The sequence below is a fragment of the Lissotriton vulgaris genome, chromosome 11 (genome assembly GCF_964263255.1).
Source record: "Lissotriton vulgaris chromosome 11, aLisVul1.2, whole genome shotgun sequence".
NCBI classification, from domain to species: domain Eukaryota; kingdom Metazoa; phylum Chordata; class Amphibia; order Caudata; family Salamandridae; genus Lissotriton; species Lissotriton vulgaris.
In genome coordinates, this window is record NC_141699.1 from 482,993,583 (window position 1) to 483,014,370 (window position 20,788).

General features: G+C 43.8%; 24 non-coding genes across 24 annotated transcripts; all 24 read right to left on the minus strand.

The window, feature by feature from the left end:
• Window positions 1-213: 213 nt before the first annotated feature.
• TRNAS-UGA (transfer RNA serine (anticodon UGA)) lies at window positions 214-295 on the minus strand. Its single transcript has one exon. It is a non-coding gene; the product is annotated as a tRNA-Ser (tRNA).
• Window positions 296-839: 544 nt separating this feature from the next.
• On the minus strand, window positions 840-921 carry TRNAS-CGA (transfer RNA serine (anticodon CGA)). The gene has a single exon. It is a non-coding gene; the product is annotated as a tRNA-Ser (tRNA).
• Window positions 922-1,464: 543 nt separating this feature from the next.
• TRNAS-CGA (transfer RNA serine (anticodon CGA)) lies at window positions 1,465-1,546 on the minus strand. The gene has a single exon. It is a non-coding gene; the product is annotated as a tRNA-Ser (tRNA).
• Window positions 1,547-2,093: 547 nt separating this feature from the next.
• Window positions 2,094-2,175, minus strand: TRNAS-UGA (transfer RNA serine (anticodon UGA)). The gene has a single exon. It is a non-coding gene; the product is annotated as a tRNA-Ser (tRNA).
• Window positions 2,176-3,970: 1,795 nt separating this feature from the next.
• Window positions 3,971-4,052, minus strand: TRNAS-UGA (transfer RNA serine (anticodon UGA)). The gene has a single exon. It is a non-coding gene; the product is annotated as a tRNA-Ser (tRNA).
• A 1,168-nt stretch (window positions 4,053-5,220) lies between these two features.
• On the minus strand, window positions 5,221-5,302 carry TRNAS-CGA (transfer RNA serine (anticodon CGA)). The gene has a single exon. It is a non-coding gene; the product is annotated as a tRNA-Ser (tRNA).
• A 546-nt stretch (window positions 5,303-5,848) lies between these two features.
• On the minus strand, window positions 5,849-5,930 carry TRNAS-UGA (transfer RNA serine (anticodon UGA)). The gene has a single exon. It is a non-coding gene; the product is annotated as a tRNA-Ser (tRNA).
• A 542-nt stretch (window positions 5,931-6,472) lies between these two features.
• Window positions 6,473-6,554, minus strand: TRNAS-UGA (transfer RNA serine (anticodon UGA)). The gene has a single exon. It is a non-coding gene; the product is annotated as a tRNA-Ser (tRNA).
• A 1,168-nt stretch (window positions 6,555-7,722) lies between these two features.
• On the minus strand, window positions 7,723-7,804 carry TRNAS-CGA (transfer RNA serine (anticodon CGA)). Its single transcript has one exon. It is a non-coding gene; the product is annotated as a tRNA-Ser (tRNA).
• Window positions 7,805-8,347: 543 nt separating this feature from the next.
• Window positions 8,348-8,429, minus strand: TRNAS-CGA (transfer RNA serine (anticodon CGA)). The gene has a single exon. It is a non-coding gene; the product is annotated as a tRNA-Ser (tRNA).
• A 545-nt stretch (window positions 8,430-8,974) lies between these two features.
• Window positions 8,975-9,056, minus strand: TRNAS-UGA (transfer RNA serine (anticodon UGA)). Its single transcript has one exon. It is a non-coding gene; the product is annotated as a tRNA-Ser (tRNA).
• Window positions 9,057-9,600: 544 nt separating this feature from the next.
• Window positions 9,601-9,682, minus strand: TRNAS-UGA (transfer RNA serine (anticodon UGA)). Its single transcript has one exon. It is a non-coding gene; the product is annotated as a tRNA-Ser (tRNA).
• Window positions 9,683-10,228: 546 nt separating this feature from the next.
• Window positions 10,229-10,310, minus strand: TRNAS-UGA (transfer RNA serine (anticodon UGA)). Its single transcript has one exon. It is a non-coding gene; the product is annotated as a tRNA-Ser (tRNA).
• A 543-nt stretch (window positions 10,311-10,853) lies between these two features.
• TRNAS-UGA (transfer RNA serine (anticodon UGA)) lies at window positions 10,854-10,935 on the minus strand. The gene has a single exon. It is a non-coding gene; the product is annotated as a tRNA-Ser (tRNA).
• A 1,792-nt stretch (window positions 10,936-12,727) lies between these two features.
• Window positions 12,728-12,809, minus strand: TRNAS-CGA (transfer RNA serine (anticodon CGA)). The gene has a single exon. It is a non-coding gene; the product is annotated as a tRNA-Ser (tRNA).
• A 546-nt stretch (window positions 12,810-13,355) lies between these two features.
• TRNAS-UGA (transfer RNA serine (anticodon UGA)) lies at window positions 13,356-13,437 on the minus strand. The gene has a single exon. It is a non-coding gene; the product is annotated as a tRNA-Ser (tRNA).
• A 1,168-nt stretch (window positions 13,438-14,605) lies between these two features.
• Window positions 14,606-14,687, minus strand: TRNAS-CGA (transfer RNA serine (anticodon CGA)). Its single transcript has one exon. It is a non-coding gene; the product is annotated as a tRNA-Ser (tRNA).
• Window positions 14,688-15,230: 543 nt separating this feature from the next.
• On the minus strand, window positions 15,231-15,312 carry TRNAS-CGA (transfer RNA serine (anticodon CGA)). Its single transcript has one exon. It is a non-coding gene; the product is annotated as a tRNA-Ser (tRNA).
• Window positions 15,313-16,178: 866 nt separating this feature from the next.
• Window positions 16,179-16,260, minus strand: TRNAS-UGA (transfer RNA serine (anticodon UGA)). The gene has a single exon. It is a non-coding gene; the product is annotated as a tRNA-Ser (tRNA).
• Window positions 16,261-16,803: 543 nt separating this feature from the next.
• On the minus strand, window positions 16,804-16,885 carry TRNAS-UGA (transfer RNA serine (anticodon UGA)). The gene has a single exon. It is a non-coding gene; the product is annotated as a tRNA-Ser (tRNA).
• Window positions 16,886-17,428: 543 nt separating this feature from the next.
• TRNAS-UGA (transfer RNA serine (anticodon UGA)) lies at window positions 17,429-17,510 on the minus strand. The gene has a single exon. It is a non-coding gene; the product is annotated as a tRNA-Ser (tRNA).
• A 1,168-nt stretch (window positions 17,511-18,678) lies between these two features.
• Window positions 18,679-18,760, minus strand: TRNAS-CGA (transfer RNA serine (anticodon CGA)). Its single transcript has one exon. It is a non-coding gene; the product is annotated as a tRNA-Ser (tRNA).
• A 543-nt stretch (window positions 18,761-19,303) lies between these two features.
• TRNAS-CGA (transfer RNA serine (anticodon CGA)) lies at window positions 19,304-19,385 on the minus strand. Its single transcript has one exon. It is a non-coding gene; the product is annotated as a tRNA-Ser (tRNA).
• Window positions 19,386-20,251: 866 nt separating this feature from the next.
• Window positions 20,252-20,333, minus strand: TRNAS-UGA (transfer RNA serine (anticodon UGA)). The gene has a single exon. It is a non-coding gene; the product is annotated as a tRNA-Ser (tRNA).
• Between the last annotated feature and the right edge of the window lie 455 nt (window positions 20,334-20,788).

The following is a 20,788-nucleotide window of genomic DNA, read 5'->3' on the forward strand; positions in this document are numbered from 1 at the left end:
CGTAACTTGTCTAGATCAGGCAGGATAGGTCCAGACTACAAACCCTTCCGAGCCACCTGCTCTCTAAAACACTTCCTAGGTGTGGAAATTGTTTCAATGTTTACATCTAGTTTGAGTTTTTGCCATTTAACTTTGTGACTTGATGAGGATTGCGTAACGAGAAGTGAATATTTACTTAACTAAACCAAATGGTGTTCATGCAAAATCACACTACGCTGCAAGCAGGATTCAAACCTGCGCAGGGAAACCCCATTGGATTTCAAGTCCAACGCCTTAACCACTCGGCCATCGCAGCTGCGTGAGTATGATGTCACAGTTGTCGTATACGAGCCATGCACTACTCACGTCAGGCCGAGACATAAAAAATAAAGTAACAGAAGGACGGATCACGTACCAGCAGTGCTCTGTTGTCCTCACTTATTTTGCATGCTTTCATACAATTAATAAAAATAGCAATACGCATCACTCAAAGTGAGTGACAGGGCACCGATGAGCGGTAATCAATCACTGCACATTTCTATCCTCGTTTCCCTATATTACGGCGGTGGCAACGGGCCCTTAAGTGTACTCAGAAAGAGTCCAAAAGCCTAAACAAGACACGCTTCATAAAAAAAAATTACTCATTTCGTAACTTGTCTAGATCAGGCAGGATAGGTCCAGACTACAAACCCTTCCGAGCCACCTGCTCTCTAAAACACTTCCTAGGTGTGAAAATTGTTTCAATGTTTACATCTAGTTTGAGTTTTTGCCATTTAACTTTGTGACTTGATGAGGATTGCGTAACGAGAAGTGAACATTTCCTTAACTAGACCAAATGGTGTTCATGCAAAATCACACTACGCTGCAAGCAGGATTCGAACCTGCGCAGGGAAACCCCATTGGATTTCGAGTCCAACACCTTAACCACTCGGCCATCGCAGCTGCATGAGTATGATGTCACTGTTGTCGTATACGAGCCATGCTCTTCTCATGTCAGGCCGAGACCAAAAAAATAAAGTAACGGAAGGACGGGGCACGTACCAGCAGTGCCCTGTTGTCCTCACTTATTTTGCATGCTTTCATACAATTAATAAAAATAGCAACATGCATCACTCAAAGTGAGTGAAAGGGCACAGATGAGTGGTAATCAATCACTGCTTGTTTCTACCCACTTTTCCCTATATTACGGCGGTGGTAACGGGCCCTTAAGTGTACTAAGAAATAGTCCAAAAGCCTAAACAAGACATGCTTCATAAAAAAAAGTACTCTTTTCATGACTTGTCTAGATCAGGCAGGACAGGTCCAGACTACAAACCCTTCCGAGCCACCAGCTCTCTAAAACACTTCCTGGGTGTGGAAATTGTCTCAATGTTTACATCCAGTTTGAGTTTTTTCCATTTAACTCTGTGACTTGATGAGGATTGCGTAACGAGAAGTGAACATTTACTTAACTAAACCAAATGGTGTTCATGCAAAATCACACTACGCTGCAAGCAGGATTCGAACCTGCGCAGGGAAACCCCATTGGATTTCGAGTCCAACGCCTTAACCACTCGGCCATCGCAGCTGCATGAGTATGATGTCACTGTTGTCGTATACGAGCCATACGCTGCTCACGTCAGGCGAAGACCTACAAATTTAAGTAACAGCAGGACGGGGCACGTACCAGCAGTGCCCTGTATCCCCCACTTATTTTGAATGCTTTCATACAATTAATAAAAATAGCAACAAGCATCACTCAAAGTGAGTGACAGGGCACAGATGAGCGGTAATCAATCACTGCGCATTTCTACCCTCTTTTCCCTATATTACGGTGATGGTAACGGGCCCTTAAGTGTACTAAGAAAGAGTCCAAAAGCCTAAACAAGACACGCTTCATGAAAAAAATTATTACTCTTTTCGTGACTTGTCTAGATCATGCAGGACAGGTCCAGACTACGAACCCTTCCGAGGCACCTGCTCTCTAAAATACTTCCTGGGTGTGGAAATTGTCTCAATTTTTATATCTAGTTTGAGTTTTTGCCGTTTAACTCTGTGACTTGATGAGGATTGCGTAACAAGAAGTGAACATTTACTTAACTAAACCAAATGGTGTTCATGCAAAATCTCAATGACGCTGCAAGCAGGATTCGAACCTACGCGGGAAAACCCCATTGGATTTCAAGTCCAACGCCTTAACCACTCGGCCATCGCAGCTGCGTGAGTATGATGTCACAGTTGTCGTATACGAGCCATGCACTACTCACGTCAGGCCGAGACATAAAAAATAAAGTAACAGAAGGACGGGGCACGTACCAGCAGTGCTCTGTTGTCCTCACTTATTTTGCATGCTTTCATACAATTAATAAAAATAGCAATACGCATCACTCAAAGTGAGTGACAGGGCACCGATGAGCGGTAATCAATCACTGCACATTTCTATCCTCGTTTCCCTATATTACAGCGGTGGCAACGGGCCCTTAAGTGTACTCAGAAAGAGTACAAAAGCTTAAACAAGACACGCTTCATAAAAAAAAAGTACTCTTTTCATGACTTGTCTAGATCAGGCAGGACAGGTCCAGACTACGAACTCTTCCGAGCCACCTGCTCTCTAAAACACTTCCTGGGTGTGGAAATTGTCTCAATGTTTACATCTAGTTTGAGATTTTGCAGTTTAACTCTGTGACTTGATGAGGATTGCATAATGAGAAGTGAACATTTACTTAACTTAACCAAATGGTGTTCATGCAAAATCTCATGCCGCTGCACGCAGGATTCGAAACTACGCGGGGAAACCCCATTGGATTTCAAGTCAAATACCTTAACCACTCGGCCATCGCAGCTGCGTGAGTATGATGTCACAGTTGTCGTATACGAGCCATGCACTACTCACATCAGTCCGAGACATAAAAAATAAAGTAACAGAAGGACGGAGCACGTACCAGCAGTGCCCTGTTGTCCTCACTTATTTTGCATGCTTTCATACAATTAATAAAAATAGCAATACCCATCACTCAAAGTGAGTGACAGGGCACCGATGAGCGGTAATCAATCACTGCACATTTCTATCCTCGTTTCCCTATATTACGGCGGTGGCAACGGGCCCTTAAGTGTACTCAGAAAGAGTCCAAAAGCTTAAACAAGACACGCTTCATAAAAAAAAATTACTCATTTCATGACTTGTCTAGATCAGGCAGGACAGGTCCAGACTACGAACCCTTCCAAGCCACCTGCTCTCTAAAACACTTCCTGAGTGTGGAAATTGTCTCAATGTTTACATCTAGTTTGAGATTTTGCAGTTTAACTCTGTGACTTGATGAGGATTGCATAATGAGAAGTGAACATTTACTTAACTTAACCAAATGGTGTTCATGCAAAATCTCATGCCACTGCACGCAGGATTCGAAACTACGCGGGGAAACCCCATTGGATTTCAAGTCCAATGCCTTAACCACTCGGCCATCGCAGCTGCGTGAGTATGATGTCACAGTTGTCGTATACGAGCCATGCACTACTCACATCAGTCCGAGACATAAAAAATAAAGTAACAGAAGGACGGAGCACGTACCAGCAGTGCCCTGTTGTCCTCACTTATTTTGCATGCTTTCATACAATTAATAAAAAAAGCAATACCCATCACTCAAAGTGAGTGACAGGGCACCGATGAGCGGTAATCAATCACTGCACATTTCTATCCTCGTTTCCCTATATTACGGCGGTGGCAACGGGCCCTTAAGTGTACTCAGAAAGAGTCCAAAAGCTTAAACAAGACACGCTTCATAAAAAAAATTACTCATTTCATGACTTGTCTAGATCAGGCAGGACAGGTCCAGACTACGAACCCTTCCAAGCCACCTGCTCTCTAAAACACTTCCTGAGTGTGGAAATTGTCTCAATGTTTACATCTAGTTTGAGTTTTTGCAGTTTAACTCTGTGACTTGATGAGGATTGCGTAATGAGAAGTGAACATTTACTTAACTAAACCAAATGGTGTTCATGCAAAATCTCATGCCGCTGCAAGCAGGATTCGAACCTACGCGGTGAAACCCCATTGGATTTCAAGTCCAACGCCTTAACCACTCGGCCATCGCAGCTGCGTGAGTATGATGTCACAGTTGTCGTATACGAGCCATGCACTACTCATGTCAGGCCGAGACATAAAAAATAAAGTAACAGAAGGACGGGGCACGTACCAGCAGTGCCCTGTTGTCCTCACTTATTTTGCATGCTTTCATACAATTAATAAAAATAGCAATATGCATCACTCAAAGTGAGTGACAGGGCACCGATTAGCGGTAATCAATCACTGCACATTTCTATCCTCGTTTTCCTATATTACGGCGGTGGCAACGGGCCCTTAAGTGTACTCAGAAAGAGTCCAAAAGCTTAAACAAGACACGCTTCATAAAAAAAAGTACTCTTTTCATGACTTGTCTAGATCAGGCAGGACAGGTCCAGACTACGAACCCTTCCGAGCCACCTGCTCTCTAAAACACTTCCTGGGTGTGGAAATTGTCTCAATGTTTACATCTAGTTTGAGTTTTTGCAGTTTAACTCTGTGACTTGATGAGGATTGCGTAATGAGAAGTGAACATTTACTTAACTTAACCAAATGGTGTTCATGCAAAATCTCATGACGCTGCAAGCAGGATTCGAAACTACGCGGGGAAACCCCATCTGATTTCAAGTCCAACGCCTTAACCACTCGGCCATCGCAGCTGCGTGAGTATGATGTCACAGTTGTCGTATACGAGCCATGCACTACTCACGTCAGTCCGAGACATAAAAAATAAAGTAACAGAAGGACGGGGCACGTACCAGCAGTGCCCTGTTGTCCTCACTTATTTTGCATGCTTTCATACAATTAATAAAAATAGCAATACGCATCACTCAAAGTGAGTGACAGGGCACCGATGAGCGGTAATCAATCACTGCACATTTCTATCCTCGTTTCCCTATATTACGGCGGTGGCAACGGGCCCTTAAGTGTACTCCGAAAGAGTCCAAAAGCTTAAACAAGACACGCTTCATAAAAAAAATTACTCATTTTGTAACTTGTCTAGATCAGGCAGGATAGGTCCAGACTACAAACCCTTCCGAGCCACCTGCTCTCTAAAACACTTCCTAGGTGTGGAAATTGTTTCAATGTTTACATCTAGTTTGAGTTTTTGCCATTTAACTTTGTGACTTGATGAGGATTGCGTAACGAGAAGTGAACATTTCCTTAACTAAACCAAATGGTGTTCATGCAAAATCACACTACGCTGCAAGCAGGATTCGAACCTGCGCAGGGAAACCCCATTGGATTTCGAGTCCAACCCCTTAACCACTCGGCCATCGCAGCTGCATGAGTATGATGTCACTGTTGTCGTATACGAGCCATGCTCTGCTCAAGTCAGGCCGAGACCAAAAAATAAAGTAACAGAAGGACGGGGCACGTACCAGCAGTGCCCTGTTGTCCTCACTTATTTTGCATGCTTTCATACAATTAATAAAAATAGCAACATGCATCACTCAAAGCGAGTGAAAGGGCACGGATGAGTGGTAATCAATCATTGCGCATTTCTACCCTCTTTTCCCTATATTACGGCGGTGGTAACGGGCCCTTAAGTGTACTAAGACAGAGTCCAAAAGCCTAAACAAGACACGCTTCATAAAAAAAATTAATTACTCTTTTCGTGACTTGTCTAGATCATGCAGGACAGGTCCAGACTACGAACCCTTCCGAGGCACCTGCTCTCTAAAACACTTCCTGGGTGTGGAAATTGTCTCAATGTTTACATCTAGTTTGAGTTTTTGCAGTTTAACTCTGTGACTTGATGAGGATTGCGTAATGAGAAGTGAACATTTACTTAACTTAACCAAATGGTGTTCATGCAAAATCTCATGCCGCTGCAAGCAGGACTCGAACCTACACGGGGAAACCCCATTGGATTTCAAGTCCAACGCCTTAACCACTCGGCCATCGCAGCTGCGTGAGTATGATGTCACAGTTGTCGTATACGAGCCATGCACTACTCACGTCAGGCTGAGACATAAAAAATAAAGTAACAGAAGGACGGGGAACGTACCAGCAGTGCCCTGTTGTCCTCACTTATTTTGCATGCTTTCATACAATTAATAAAAATAGCAATACGCATCACTCAAAGTGAGTGACAGGGCACCGATGAGCGGTGATCAATCACTGCAATTTCTATTCTCGTTTCCCTATATTACGGCGGTGGCAACAAGCCCTTTAGTGTCCTCAGAAAGAGTCCAAAAGCTTAAACAAGACACGCTTCATAAAAAAAAGTACTCTTTTCATGACTTGTCTAGATCAGGCAGGACAGGTCCAGACTACGAACCCTTCCGAGCCACCTGCTCTCTAAAACACTTCCTGGGTGTGGAAATTGTCTCAATGTTTACATCTAGTTTGAGTTTTTGCAGTTTAACTCTGTGACTTGATGAGGATTGCGTAATGAGAAGTGAACATTTACTTAACTTAACCAAATGGTGTTCATGCAAAATCTCATGCCGCTGCAAGCAGGATTCGAACCTACGCGGGGAAACCCCATTGGATGTCAAGTCCAACGCCTTAACCACTCGGCCATCGCAGCTGCGTGAGTATGATGTCACAGTTGTCGTATACGAGCCATGCACTACTCACGTCAGGCCGAGACATAAAAAATAAAGTAACAGAAGGACGGGGCACGTACCAGCAGTGCTCTGTTGTCCTCACTTATTTTGCATGCTTTCATACAATTAATAAAAATAGCAATACGCATCACTCAAAGTGAGTGACAGGGCACCGATGAGCGGTAATCAATCACTGCACATTTCTATCCTCGTTTCCCTATATTACGGCGGTGGCAACGGGCCCTTAAGTGTACTCAGAAAGAGTCAAAAAGCTTAAACAAGACACGCTTCATAAAAAAAAGTACTCTTTTCATGACTTGTCTAGATCAGGCAGGACAGGTCCAGACTACGAACCCTTCCGAGCCACCTGCTCTCTAAAACACTTCCTGGGTGTGGAAATTGTCTCAATGTTTACATCTAGTTTGAGATTTTGCAGTTTAACTCTGTGACTTGATGAGGATTGCGTAATGAGAAGTGAACATTTACTTAACTTAACCAAATGGTGTTCATGCAAAATCTCATGCCGCTGCACGCAGGATTCGAAACTACGCGGGGAAACCCCATTGGATTTCAAGTCTAATGCCTTAACCACTCAGCCATCGCAGCTGCATGAGCATGATGTCACAGTTGTCGTATACGAGCAATGCACTACTCACGTCAGTCCGAGACATAAAAAATAAAGTAACAGAAGGACGGGGCACGTACCAGCAGTGCCCTGTTGTCCTCACTTATTTTGCATGCTTTCATACAATTAATAAAAATAGCAATACGCATCACTCAAAGTGAGTGACAGGGCACCGATGAGCGGTAATCAATCACTGCACATTTCTATCCTCGTTTCCCTATATTACGGCGGTGGCAACGGGCCCTTAAGTGTACTCAGAAAGAGTCCAAAAGCTTAAACAAGACACGCTTCATAAAAAAAATTACTCATTTCGTAACTTGTCTAGATCAGGCAGGATAGGTCCAGACTACAAACCCTTCCGAGCCACCTGCTCTCTAAAACACTTCCTAGGTGTGGAAATTGTTTCAATGTTTACATCTAGTTTGAGTTTTTGCCATTTAACTTTGTGACTTGATGAGGATTGCGTAACGAGAAGTGAATATTTCCTTAACTAAACCAAATGGTGTTCATGCAAAATCACACTACGCTGCAAGCAGGATTCAAACCTGCGCAGGGAAACCCCATTGGATTTCGAGTCCAACGCCTTAACCACTCGGCCATCGCAGCTGCATGAGTATGATGTCACTGTTGTCGTATACGAGCCATGCTCTGCTCATGTCAGGCCGAGACCAAAAAAATAAAGTAACGGAAGGACGGGGCACGTACCAGCAGTGCCATGTTGTCCTCACTTATTTTGCATGCTTTCATACAATTAATAAAAATAGCAACATGCATCACTCAAAGTGAGTGAAAGGGCACAGATGAGTGGTAATCAATCACTGCATGTTTCTACCCACTTTTCCCTATATTACGGCGGTGGTAACGGGCCCTTAAGTGTACTAAGAAATAGTCCAAAAGCCTAAACAAGACATGCTTCATAAAAAAAAGTACTCTTTTCATGACTTGTCTAGATCAGGCAGGACAGGTCCAGACTACAAACCCTTCCGAGCCACCAGCTCTCTAAAACACTTCCTGGGTGTGGAAATTGTCTCAATGTTTACATCTAGTTTGAGTTTTTTCCATTTAACTCTGTGACTTGATGAGGATTGCGTAACGAGAAGTGAACATTTACTTAACTAAACCAAATGGTGTTCATGCAAAATCACACTACGCTGCAATCAGGATTCGAACCTGCGCAGGGAAACCCCATTGGATTTCGAGTCCAACGCCTTAACCACTCGGCCATCGCAGCTGCATGAGTATGATGTCACTGTTGTCGTATACGAGCCATACGCTGCTCACGTCAGGCCGAGACCTAAAAATTAAAGTAACAGCAGGACGGGCACGTACCAGCAGTGCCCTGTATCCCCCACTTATTTTGAATGCTTTCATACAATTAATAAAAATAGCAACAAGCATCACTCAAAGTGAGTGACAGGGCACAGATGAGCGGTAATCAATCACTGCGCATTTCTACCCTCTTTTCCCTATATTACGGTGATGGTAACGGGCGCTTAAGTGTACTAAGAAAGAGTCCAAAAGCCTAAACAAGACACGCTTCATAAAAAAAATAATTACTCTTTTCGTGACTTGTCTAGATCATGCAGGACAGGTCCAGACTACGAACCCTTCCGAGGCACCTGCTCTCTAAAATACTTCCTGGGTGTGGAAATTGTCTCAATGTTTATATCTAGTTTGAGTTTTTGCCGTTTAACTCTGTGACTTGATGAGGATTGCGTAACAAGAAGTGAACATTTACTTAACTAAACCAAATGGTGTTCATGCAAAATCTCATGACGCTGCAAGCAGGATTCAAACCTACGCGGGGAAACCCCATTGGATTTCAAGTCCAACGCCTTAACCACTCGGCCATCACAGCTGCGTGAGTATGATGTCACAGTTGTCGTATACGAGCCATGCACTACTCACGTCAAGCCGAGACATAAAAAATAAAGTAACAGAAGGACGGGGCACGTACCAGCAGTGCCCTGTTGTCCTCGCTTATTTTGCATTCTTTCATACAATTAATAAAAATAGCAATACGCATCACTCAAAGTGAGTGACAGGGCACCGATGAGCGGTAATCAATCACTGCACATTTCTATCCTCGTTTCCCTATATTACGGCGGTGGCAACGGGCCCTTAAGTGTACTCAGAAAGAGTCCAAAAGCTTAAACAAGACACGCTTCATAAAAAAAACGTACTCTTTTCATGACTTGTCTAGATCAGGCAGGACAGGTCCAGACTACGAACCCTTCCGAGCCACCTGCTCTCTAAAACACTTCCTGAGTGTGGAAATTGTCTCAATGTTTACATCTAGTTTGAGTTTTTGCAGTTTAACTCTGTGACTTGATGAGGATTGCGTAATGAGAAGTGAACATTTACTTAACTAAACCAAATGGTGTTCATGCAAAATCTCATGCCGCTGCAAGCAGGATTCAAACCTACGCGGGAAAACCCCATTGGATTTCAAGTCCAACGCCTTAACCACTCGGCCATCGCAGCTGCGTGAGTATGATGTCACTGTTGTCATATACGAGCCATGCTCTGCTCATGTCAGGCCGAGACCAAAAAATAAAGTAACAGAAGGACGGGGCACGTACCAGCAGTGCCCTGTTGTCCTCACTTATTTTGCATGCTTTCATACAATTAATAAAAATAGCAACATGCATCACTCAAAGTGAGTGAAAGGGCACAGATGAGTGGTAATCAATCATTGCGCATTTCTACCCTCTTTTCCCTATATTACGGCGGTGGTAACGGGCCCTTAAGTGTACTAAGAAAGAGTCCAAAAGCCTAAACAAGACACGCTTCATAAAAAAAATTAATTACTCTTTTCGTGACTTGTCTAGATCATGCAGGACAGGTCCAGACTACGAACCCTTCCGAGGCACCTGCTCTCTAAAACACTTCCTGGGGGTGGAAATTGTCTCAATGTTTACATCTGGTTTGAGTTTTTTCCGTTTAACTCTGTGACTTGATGAGGATTGCGTAACAAGAAGTAAACATTTACTTAACTAAACCAAATGGTGTTCATGCAAAATCTCATGACGCTGCAAGCAGAATTCGAACCTACGCGGGGAAACCCCATTGGATTTCAAGTCCAACGCCTTAACCACTCGGCCATCGCAGCTGCGTGAGTATGATGTCACAGTTGTCGTATACGAGCCATGCACTACTCACGTCAGGCCGAGACATAAAAAATAAAGTAACGGAAGGACGGGGCACGTACCAGCAGTGCCCTGTTGTCCTCACTTATTTTGCATGCTTTCATACAATTAATAAAAATAGCAATACGCATCACTCAAAGTGAGTGACAGGGCACCGATGAGCGGTAATCAATCACTGCACATTTCTATCCTCGTTTCCCTATATTACGGCGGTGGCAACAAGCCCTTTAGTGTCCTCAGAAAGAGTCCAAAAGCTTAAACAAGACACGCTTCATAAAAAAAAGTACTCTTTTCATGACTTGTCTAGATCAGGCAGGACAGGTCCAGACTACGAACCCTTCCGAGCCACCTGCTCTCTAAAACACTTCTTGGGTGTGGAAATTGTCTCAATGTTTACATCTAGTTTGAGTTTTTGCAGTTTAACTCTGTGACTTGATGAGGATTGCGTAATGAGAAGTGAACATTTACTTAACTTAACCAAATGGTGTTCATGCAAAATCTCATGCTGCTGCAAGCAGGATTCGAACCTACGCGGGGAAACCCCATTGGATTTCAAGTCCAACGCCTTAACCACTCGGCCATCGCAGCTGCGTGAGTATGATGTCACAGTTGTCGTATACGAGCCATGCACTACTCACGTCAGGCCGAGACATAAAAAATAAAGTAACAGAAGGACGGGGCACGTACCAGCAGTGCTCTGTTGTCCTCACTTATTTTGCATGCTTTCATACAATTAATAAAAATAGCAATACGCATCACTCAAAGTGAGTGACAGGGCACCGATGAGCGGTAATCAATCACTGCACATTTCTATCCTCGTTTCCCTATATTACGGCGGTGGCAACGGGCCCTTAAGTGTACTCAGAAAGAGTCAAAAAGCTTAAACAAGACACGCTTCATAAAAAAAGTACTCTTTTCATGACTTGTCTAGATCAGGCAGGACAGGTCCAGACTACGAACCCTTCCGAGCCACCTGCTCTCTAAAACACTTCCTGGGTGTGGAAATTGTCTCAATGTTTACATCTAGTTTGAGATTTTGCAGTTTAACTCTGTGACTTGATGAGGATTGCGTAATGAGAAGTGAACATTTACTTAACTTAACCAAATGGTGTTCATGCAAAATCTCATGCCGCTGCACGCAGGATTCGAAACTACGCGGGGAAACCCCATTGGATTTCAAGTCCAATGCCTTAACCACTCAGCCATCGCAGCTGCGTGAGCATGATGTCACAGTTGTCGTATACGAGCCATGCTCTGCTCATGTCAGGCCGAGACATAAAAAATAAAGTAACAGAAGGACGGGGCACGTACCAGCAGTGCCCTGTTGTCCTCACTTATTTTGCATGCTTTCATACAATTAATAAAAATAGCAATACGCATCACTCAAAGTGAGTGACAGGGCACCGATGAGCGGTAATCAATCACTGCACATTTCTATCCTCGTTTCCCTATATTACGGCGGTGGCAACGGGCCCTTAAGTGTACTCAGAAAGAGTCCAAAAGCTTAAACAAGAGACGCTTCATAAAAAAAAGTACTCTTTTCATGACTTGTCTAGATCAGGCAGGACAGGTCCAGACTACGAACCCTTCCGAGCCACCTGCTCTCTAAAACACTTCCTGGGTGTGGAAATTGTCTCAATGTTTACATCTAGTTTGAGTTTTTGCAGTTTAACTCTGTGACTTGATGAGGATTGCGTAATGAGAAGTGAACATTTACTTAACTTAACCAAATGGTGTTCATGCAAAATCTCATGCCGCTGCAAGCAGGATTCGAAACTACGCGGGGAAACCCCATCTGATTTCAAGTCCAACGCCTTAACCACTCGGCCATCGCAGCTGCGTGAGTATGATGTCACAGTTGTCGTATACGAGCCATGCACTACTCACGTCAGTCCGAGACATAAAAAATAAAGTAACAGAAGGACGGGGCACGTACCAGCAGTGCCCTGTTGTCCTCACTTATTTTGCATGCTTTCATACAATTAATAAAAATAGCAATACGCATCACTCAAAGTGAGTGACAGGGCACCGATGAGCGGTAATCAATCACTGCACATTTCTATCCTCGTTTCCCTATATTACGGCGGTGGCAACGGGCCCTTAAGTGTACTCCGAAAGAGTCCAAAAGCTTAAACAAGACACGCTTCATAAAAAAAATTACTCATTTTGTAACTTGTCTAGATCAGGCAGGATAGGTCCAGACTACAAACCCTTCCGAGCCACCTGCTCTCTAAAACACTTCCTAGGTGTGGAAATTGTTTCAATGTTTACATCTAGTTTGAGTTTTTGCCATTTAACTTTGTGACTTGATGAGGATTGCGTAACGAGAAGTGAACATTTCCTTAACTAAACCAAATGGTGTTCATGCAAAATCACACTACGCTGCAAGCAGGATTCGAACCTGCGCAGGGAAACCCCATTGGATTTCGAGTCCAACCCCTTAACCACTCGGCCATCGCAGCTGCATGAGTATGATGTCACTGTTGTCGTATACGAGCCATGCTCTGCTCAAGTCAGGCCGAGACCAAAAAATAAAGTAACAGAAGGACGGGGCACGTACCAGCAGTGCCCTGTTGTCCTCACTTATTTTGCATGCTTTCATACAATTAATAAAAATAGCAACATGCATCACTCAAAGCGAGTGAAAGGGCACGGATGAGTGGTAATCAATCATTGCGCATTTCTACCCTCTTTTCCCTATATTACGGCGGTGGTAACGGGCCCTTAAGTGTACTAAGACAGAGTCCAAAAGCCTAAACAAGACACGCTTCATAAAAAAAATTAATTACTCTTTTCGTGACTTGTCTAGATCATGCAGGACAGGTCCAGACTACGAACCCTTCCGAGGCACCTGCTCTCTAAAACACTTCCTGGGTGTGGAAATTGTCTCAATGTTTACATCTAGTTTGAGTTTTTGCAGTTTAACTCTGTGACTTGATGAGGATTGCGTAATGAGAAGTGAACATTTACTTAACTTAACCAAATGGTGTTCATGCAAAATCTCATGCCGCTGCAAGCAGGATTCGAACCTACGCGGGGAAACCCCATTGGATTTCAAGTCCAACGCCTTAATCACTCGGCCATCGCAGCTGCGTGAGTATGATGTCACAGTTGTCGTATACGAGCCATGCACTACTCACGTCAGGCCGAGACATAAAAAATAAAGTAACAGAAGGACGGGGAACGTACCAGCAGTGCCCTGTTGTCCTCACTTATTTTGCATGCTTTCATACAATTAATAAAAATAGCAATACGCATCACTCAAAGTGAGTGACAGGGCACCGATGAGCGGTGATCAATCACTGCACATTTCTATTCTCGTTTCCCTATATTACGGCGGTGGCAACAAGCCCTTTAGTGTCCTCAGAAAGAGTCCAAAAGCTTAAACAAGACACGCTTCATAAAAAAAAGTACTCTTTTCATGACTTGTCTAGATCAGGCAGGACAGGTCCAGACTACGAACCCTTCCGAGCCACCTGCTCTCTAAAACACTTCCTGGGTGTGGAAATTGTCTCAATGTTTACATCTAGTTTGAGTTTTTGCAGTTTAACTCTGTGACTTGATGAGGATTGCGTAATGAGAAGTGAACATTTACTTAACTTAACCAAATGGTGTTCATGCAAAATCTCATGCCGCTGCAAGCAGGATTCGAACCTACGCGGGGAAACCCCATTGGATTTCAAGTCCAATGCCGTAACCACTCAGCCATCGCAGCTGCATGAGCATGATGTCACAGTTGTCGTATACGAGCAATGCACTACTCACGTCAGTCCGAGACATAAAAAATAAAGTAACAGAAGGACGGGGCACGTACCAGCAGTGCCCTGTTGTCCTCACTTATTTTGCATGCTTTCATACAATTAATAAAAATAGCAATACGCATCACTCAAAGTGAGTGACAGGGCACCGATGAGCGGTAATCAATCACTGCACATTTCTATCCTCGTTTCCCTATATTACGGCGGTGGCAACGGGCCCTTAAGTGTACTCAGAAAGAGTCCAAAAGCTTAAACAAGACACGCTTCATAAAAAAAATTACTCATTTCGTAACTTGTCTAGATCAGGCAGGATAGGTCCAGACTACAAACCCTTCCGAGCCACCTGCTCTCTAAAACACTTCCTAGGTGTGGAAATTGTTTCAATGTTTACATCTAGTTTGAGTTTTTGCCATTTAACTTTGTGACTTGATGAGGATTGCGTAACGAGAAGTGAATATTTCCTTAACTAAACCAAATGGTGTTCATGCAAAATCACACTACGCTGCAAGCAGGATTCAAACCTGCGCAGGGAAACCCCATTGGATTTCGAGTCCAACGCCTTAACCACTTGGCCATCGCAGCTGCATGAGTATGATGTCACTGTTGTCGTATACGAGCCATGCTCTGCTCATGTCAGGCCGAGACCAAAAAAATAAAGTAACGGAAGGACGGGGCACGTACCAGCAGTGCCATGTTGTCCTCACTTATTTTGCATGCTTTCATACAATTAATAAAAATAGCAACATGCATCACTCAAAGTGAGTGAAAGGGCACAGATGAGTGGTAATCAATCACTGCATGTTTCTACCCACTTTTCCCTATATTACGGCGGTGGTAACGGGCCCTTAAGTGTACTAAGAAATAGTCCAAAAGCCTAAACAAGACATGCTTCATAAAAAAAAGTACTCTTTTCATGACTTGTCTAGATCAGGCAGGACAGGTCCAGACTACAAACCCTTCCGAGCCACCAGCTCTCTAAAACACTTCCTGGGTGTGGAAATTGTCTCAATGTTTACATCTAGTTTGAGTTTTTTCCATTTAACTCTGTGACTTGATGAGGATTCCGTAACGAGAAGTGAACATTTACTTAACTAAACCAAATGGTGTTCATGCAAAATCACACTACGCTGCAATCAGGATTCGAACCTGCGCAGGGAAACCCCATTGGATTTCGAGTCCAACGCCTTAACCACTCGGCCATCACAGCTGCATGAGTATGATGTCACTGTTGTCGTATACGAGCCATACGCTGCTCACGTCAGGCCGAGACCTAAAAATTAAAGTAACAGCAGGACGGGGCACGTACCAGCAGTGCCCTGTATCCCCCACTTATTTTGAATACTTTCATACAATTAATAAAAATAGCAACAAGCATCACTCAAAGTGAGTGACAGGGCACATTTACTTAACTTAACCAAATGGTGTTCATGCAAAATCTCATGCCGCTGCACGCAGGATTCGAAACTACGCGGGGAAACCCCATTGGATTTCAAGTCCAATGCCTTAACCACTCAGCCATCGCAGCTGCATGAGCATGATGTCACAGTTGTCGTATACGAGCAATGCACTACTCACGTCAGTCCGAGACATAAAAAATAAAGTAACAGAAGGACGGGGCACGTACCAGCAGTGCCCTGTTGTCCTCGCTTATTTTGCATTCTTTCATACAATTAATAAAAATAGCAATACGCATCACTCAAAGTGAGTGACAGGGCACCGATGAGCGGTAATCAATCACTGCACATTTCTATCCTCGTTTCCCTATATTACGGCGGTGGCAACAAGCCCTTTAGTGTCCTCAGAAAGAGTCCAAAAGCCTAAACAAGACACGCTTCATAAAAAAAAATTAATTACTCTTTTCGTGACTTGTCTAGATCATGCAGGACAGGTCCAGACTACGAACCCTTCCGAGGCACCTGCTCTCTAAAACACTTCCTGGGGGTGGAAATTGTCTCAATGTTTACATCTGGTTTGAGTTTTTTCCGTTTAACTCTGTGACTTGATGAGGATTGCGTAACAAGAAGTAAACATTTACTTAACTAAACCAAATGGTGTTCATGCAAAATCTCATGACGCTGCAAGCAGAATTCGAACCTACGCGGGGAAACCCCATTGGATTTCAAGTCCAACGCCTTAACCACTCGGCCATCGCAGCTGCGTGAGTATGATGTCACAGTTGTCGTATACGAGCCATGCACTACTCACGTCAGGCCGAGACATAAAAAATAAAGTAACGGAAGGACGGGGCACGTACCAGCAGTGCCCTGTTGTCCTCACTTATTTTGCATGCTTTCATACAATTAATAAAAATAGCAATACGCATCACTCAAAGTGAGTGACAGGGCACCGATGAGCGGTAATCAATCACTGCACATTTCTATCCTCGTTTCCCTATATTACGGCGGTGGCAACAAGCCCTTTAGTGTCCTCAGAAAGAGTCCAAAAGCTTAAACAAGACACGCTTCATAAAAAAAAGTACTCTTTTCATGACTTGTCTAGATCAGGCAGGACAGGTCCAGACTACGAACCCTTCCGAGCCACCTGCTCTCTAAAACACTTCCTGGGTGTGGAAATTGTCTCAATGTTTACATCTAGTTTGAGTTTTTGCAGTTTAACTCTGTGACTTGATGAGGATTGCGTAATGAGAAGTGAACATTTACTTAACTTAACCAAATGGTGTTCATGCAAAATCTCATGCCGCTGCAAGCAGGATTCGAACCTACGCGGGGAAACCCCATTGGATTTCAAGTCCAACGCCTTAACCACTCGGCCATCGCAGCTGCGTGAGTATGATGTCACAGTTGTCGTATACGAGCCATGCACTACTCACGTCAGGCCGAGACATAAAAAATAAAGTAACAGAAGGACGGGGAACGTACCAGCAGTGCCCTGTTGTCCTCACTTATTTTGCATGCTTTCATACAATTAATAAAAATAGCAATACGCATCACTCAAAGTGAGTGACAGGGCACCGATGAGCGGTGATCAATCACTGCACATTTCTATTCTCGTTTCCCTATATTACGGCGGTGGCAACAAGCCCTTTAGTGTCCTCAGAAAGAGTCCAAAAGCTTAAACAAGACACGCTTCATAAAAAAAAGTACTCTTTTCATGACTTGTCTAGATCAGGCAGGACAGGTCCAGACTACGAACCCTTCCGAGCCACCTGCTCTCTAAAACACTTCCTGGGTGTGGAAATTGTCTCAATGTTTACATCTAGTTTGAGTTTTTGCAGTTTAACTCTGTGACTTGATGAGGATTGCGTAATGAGAAGTGAACATTTACTTAACTTAACCAAATGGTGTTCATGCAAAATCTCATGCCGCTGCAAGCAGGATTCGAACCTACGCGGGGAAACCCCATTGGATTTCAAGTCCAACGCCTTAACCACTCGGCCATCGCAGCTGCGTGAGTATGATGTCACAGTTGTCGTATACGAGCCATGCACTACTCACGTCAGGCCGAGACATAAAAAATAAAGTAACAGAAGGACGGGGAACGTACCAGCAGTGCCCTGTTGTCCTCACTTATTTTGCATGCTTTCATACAATTAATAAAAATAGCAATACGCATCACTCAAAGTGAGTGACAGGGCACCGATGAGCGGTGATCAATCACTGCACATTTCTATTCTCGTTTCCCTATATTACGGCGGTGGCAACAAGCCCTTTAGTGTCCTCAGAAAGAGTCCAAAAGCTTAAACAAGACACGCTTCATAAAAAAAAGTACTCTTTTCATGACTTGTCTAGATCAGGCAGGACAGGTCCAGACTACAAACCCTTCCGAGCCACCTGCTCTCTAAAACACTTCCTGGGTGTGGAAATGGTCTCAATGTTTACATCTAGTTTGAGTTTTTGCAGTTTAACTCTGTGACTTGATGAGGATTGCGTAATGAGAAGTGAACATTTACTTAACTTAACCAAATGGTGTTCATGCAAAATCTCATGCCGCTGCAAGCAGGATTCGAACCTACGCGGGGAAACCCCATTGGATTTCAAGTCCAATGCCGTAACCACTCAGCCATCGCAGCTGCATGAGCATGATGTCACAGTTGTCGTATACGAGCAATGCACTACTCACGTCAGTCCGAGACATAAAAAATAAAGTAACAGAAGGACGGGGCACGTACCAGCAGTGCCCTGTTGTCCTCACTTATTTTGCATGCTTTCATACAATTAATAAAAATAGCAATACGCATCACTCAAAGTGAGTGACAGGGCACCGATGAGCGGTAATCAATCACTGCACATTTCTATCCTCGTTTCCCTATATTACGGCGGTGGCAACGGGCCCTTAAGTGTACTCAGAAAGAGTCCAAAAGCTTAAACAAGACACGCTTCATAAAAAAAATTACTCATTTCGTAACTTGTCTAGATCAGGCAGGATAGGTCCAGACTACAAACCCTTCCGAGCCACCTGCTCTCTAAAACACTTCCTAGGTGTGGAAATTGTTTCAATGTTTACATCTAGTTTGAGTTTTTGCCATTTAACTTTGTGACTTGATGAGGATTGCGTAACGAGAAGTGAATATTTCCTTAACTAAACCAAATGGTGTTCATGCAAAATCACACTACTCTGCAAGCAGGATTCAAACCTGCGCAGGGAAACCCCATTGGATTTCGAGTCCAACGCCTTAACCACTTGGCCATCGCAGCTGCATGAGTATGATGTCACTGTTGTCGTATACGAGCCATGCTCTGCTCATGTCAGGCCGAGACCAAAAAAATAAAGTAACGGAAGGACGGGGCACGTACCAGCAGTGCCATGTTGTCCTCACTTATTTTGCATGCTTTCATACAATTAATAAAAATAGCAACATGCATCACTCAAAGTGAGTGAAAGGGCACAGATGAGTGGTAATCAATCACTGCATGTTTCTACCCACTTTTCCCTATATTACGGCGGTGGTAACGGGCCCTTAAGTGTACTAAGAAATAGTCCAAAAGCCTAAACAAGACATGCTTCATAAAAAAAAGTACTCTTTTCATGACTTGTCTAGATCAGGCAGGACAGGTCCAGACTACAAACCCTTCCGAGCCACCAGCTCTCTAAAACACTTCCTGGGTGTGGAAATTGTCTCAATGTTTACATCTAGTTTGAGTTTTTTCCATTTAACTCTGTGACTTGATGAGGATTCCGTAACGAGAAGTGAACATTTACTTAACTAAACCAAATGGTGTTCATGCAAAATCACACTACGCTGCAATCAGGATTCGAACCTGCGCAGGGAAACCCCATTGGATTTCGAGTCCAACGCCTTAACCACTCGGCCATCGCAGCTGCATGAGTATGATGTCACTGTTGTCGTATACGAGCCATACGCTGCTCACGTCAGGCCGAGACCTAAAAATTAAAGTAACAGCAGGACGGGGCACGTACCAGCAGTGCCCTGTATCCCCCACTTATTTTGAATACTTTCATACAATTAATAAAAATAGCAACAAGCATCACTCAAAGTGAGTGACAGGGCACATTTACTTAACTTAACCAAATGGTGTTCATGCAAAATCTCATGCCGCTGCACGCAGGATTCGAAACTACGCGGGGAAACCCCATTGGATTTCAAGTCCAATGCCTTAACCACTCAGCCATCGCAGCTGCATGAGCATGATGTCACAGTTGTCGTATACGAGCAATGCACTACTCACGTCAGTCCGAGACATAAAAAATAAAGTAACAGAAGGACGGGGCACGTACCAGCAGTGCCCTGTTGTCCTCGCTTATTTTGCATTCTTTCATACAATTAATAAAAATAGCAATACGCATCACTCAAAGTGAGTGACAGGGCACCGATGAGCGGTAATCAATCACTGCACATTTCTATCCTCGTTTCCCTATATTACGGCGGTGGCAACAAGCCCTTTAGTGTCCTCAGAAAGAGTCCAAAAGCCTAAACAAGACACGCTTCATAAAAAAAAATTAATTACTCTTTTCGTGACTTGTCTAGATCATGCAGGACAGGTCCAGACTACGAACCCTTCCGAGGCACCTGCTCTCTAAAACACTTCCTGGGGGTGGAAATTGTCTCAATGTTTACATCTGGTTTGAGTTTTTTCCGTTTAACTCTGTGACTTGATGAGGATTGCGTAACAAGAAGTAAACATTTACTTAACTAAACCAAATGGTGTTCATGCAAAATCTCATGACGCTGCAAGCAGAATTCGAACCTACGCGGGGAAACCCCATTGGATTTCAAGTCCAACGCCTTAACCACTCGGCCATCGCAGCTGCGTGAGTATGATGTCACAGTTGTCGTATACGAGCCATGCACTACTCACGTCAGGCCGAGACATAAAAAATAAAGTAACGGAAGGACGGGGCACGTACCAGCAGTGCCCTGTTGTCCTCACTTATTTTGCATGCTTTCATACAATTAATAAAAATAGCAATACGCATCACTCAAAGTGAGTGACAGGGCACCGATGAGCGGTAATCAATCACTGCACATTTCTATCCTCGTTTCCCTATATTACGGCGGTGGCAACAAGCCCTTTAGTGTCTTCAGAAAGAGTCCAAAAGCTTAAACAAGACACGCTTCATAAAAAAAAGTACTCTTTTCATGACTTGTCTAGATCAGGCAGGACAGGTCCAGACTACGAACCCTTCCGAGCCACCTGCTCTCTAAAACACTTCTTGGGTGTGGAAATTGTCTCAATGTTTACATCTAGTTTGAGTTTTTGCAG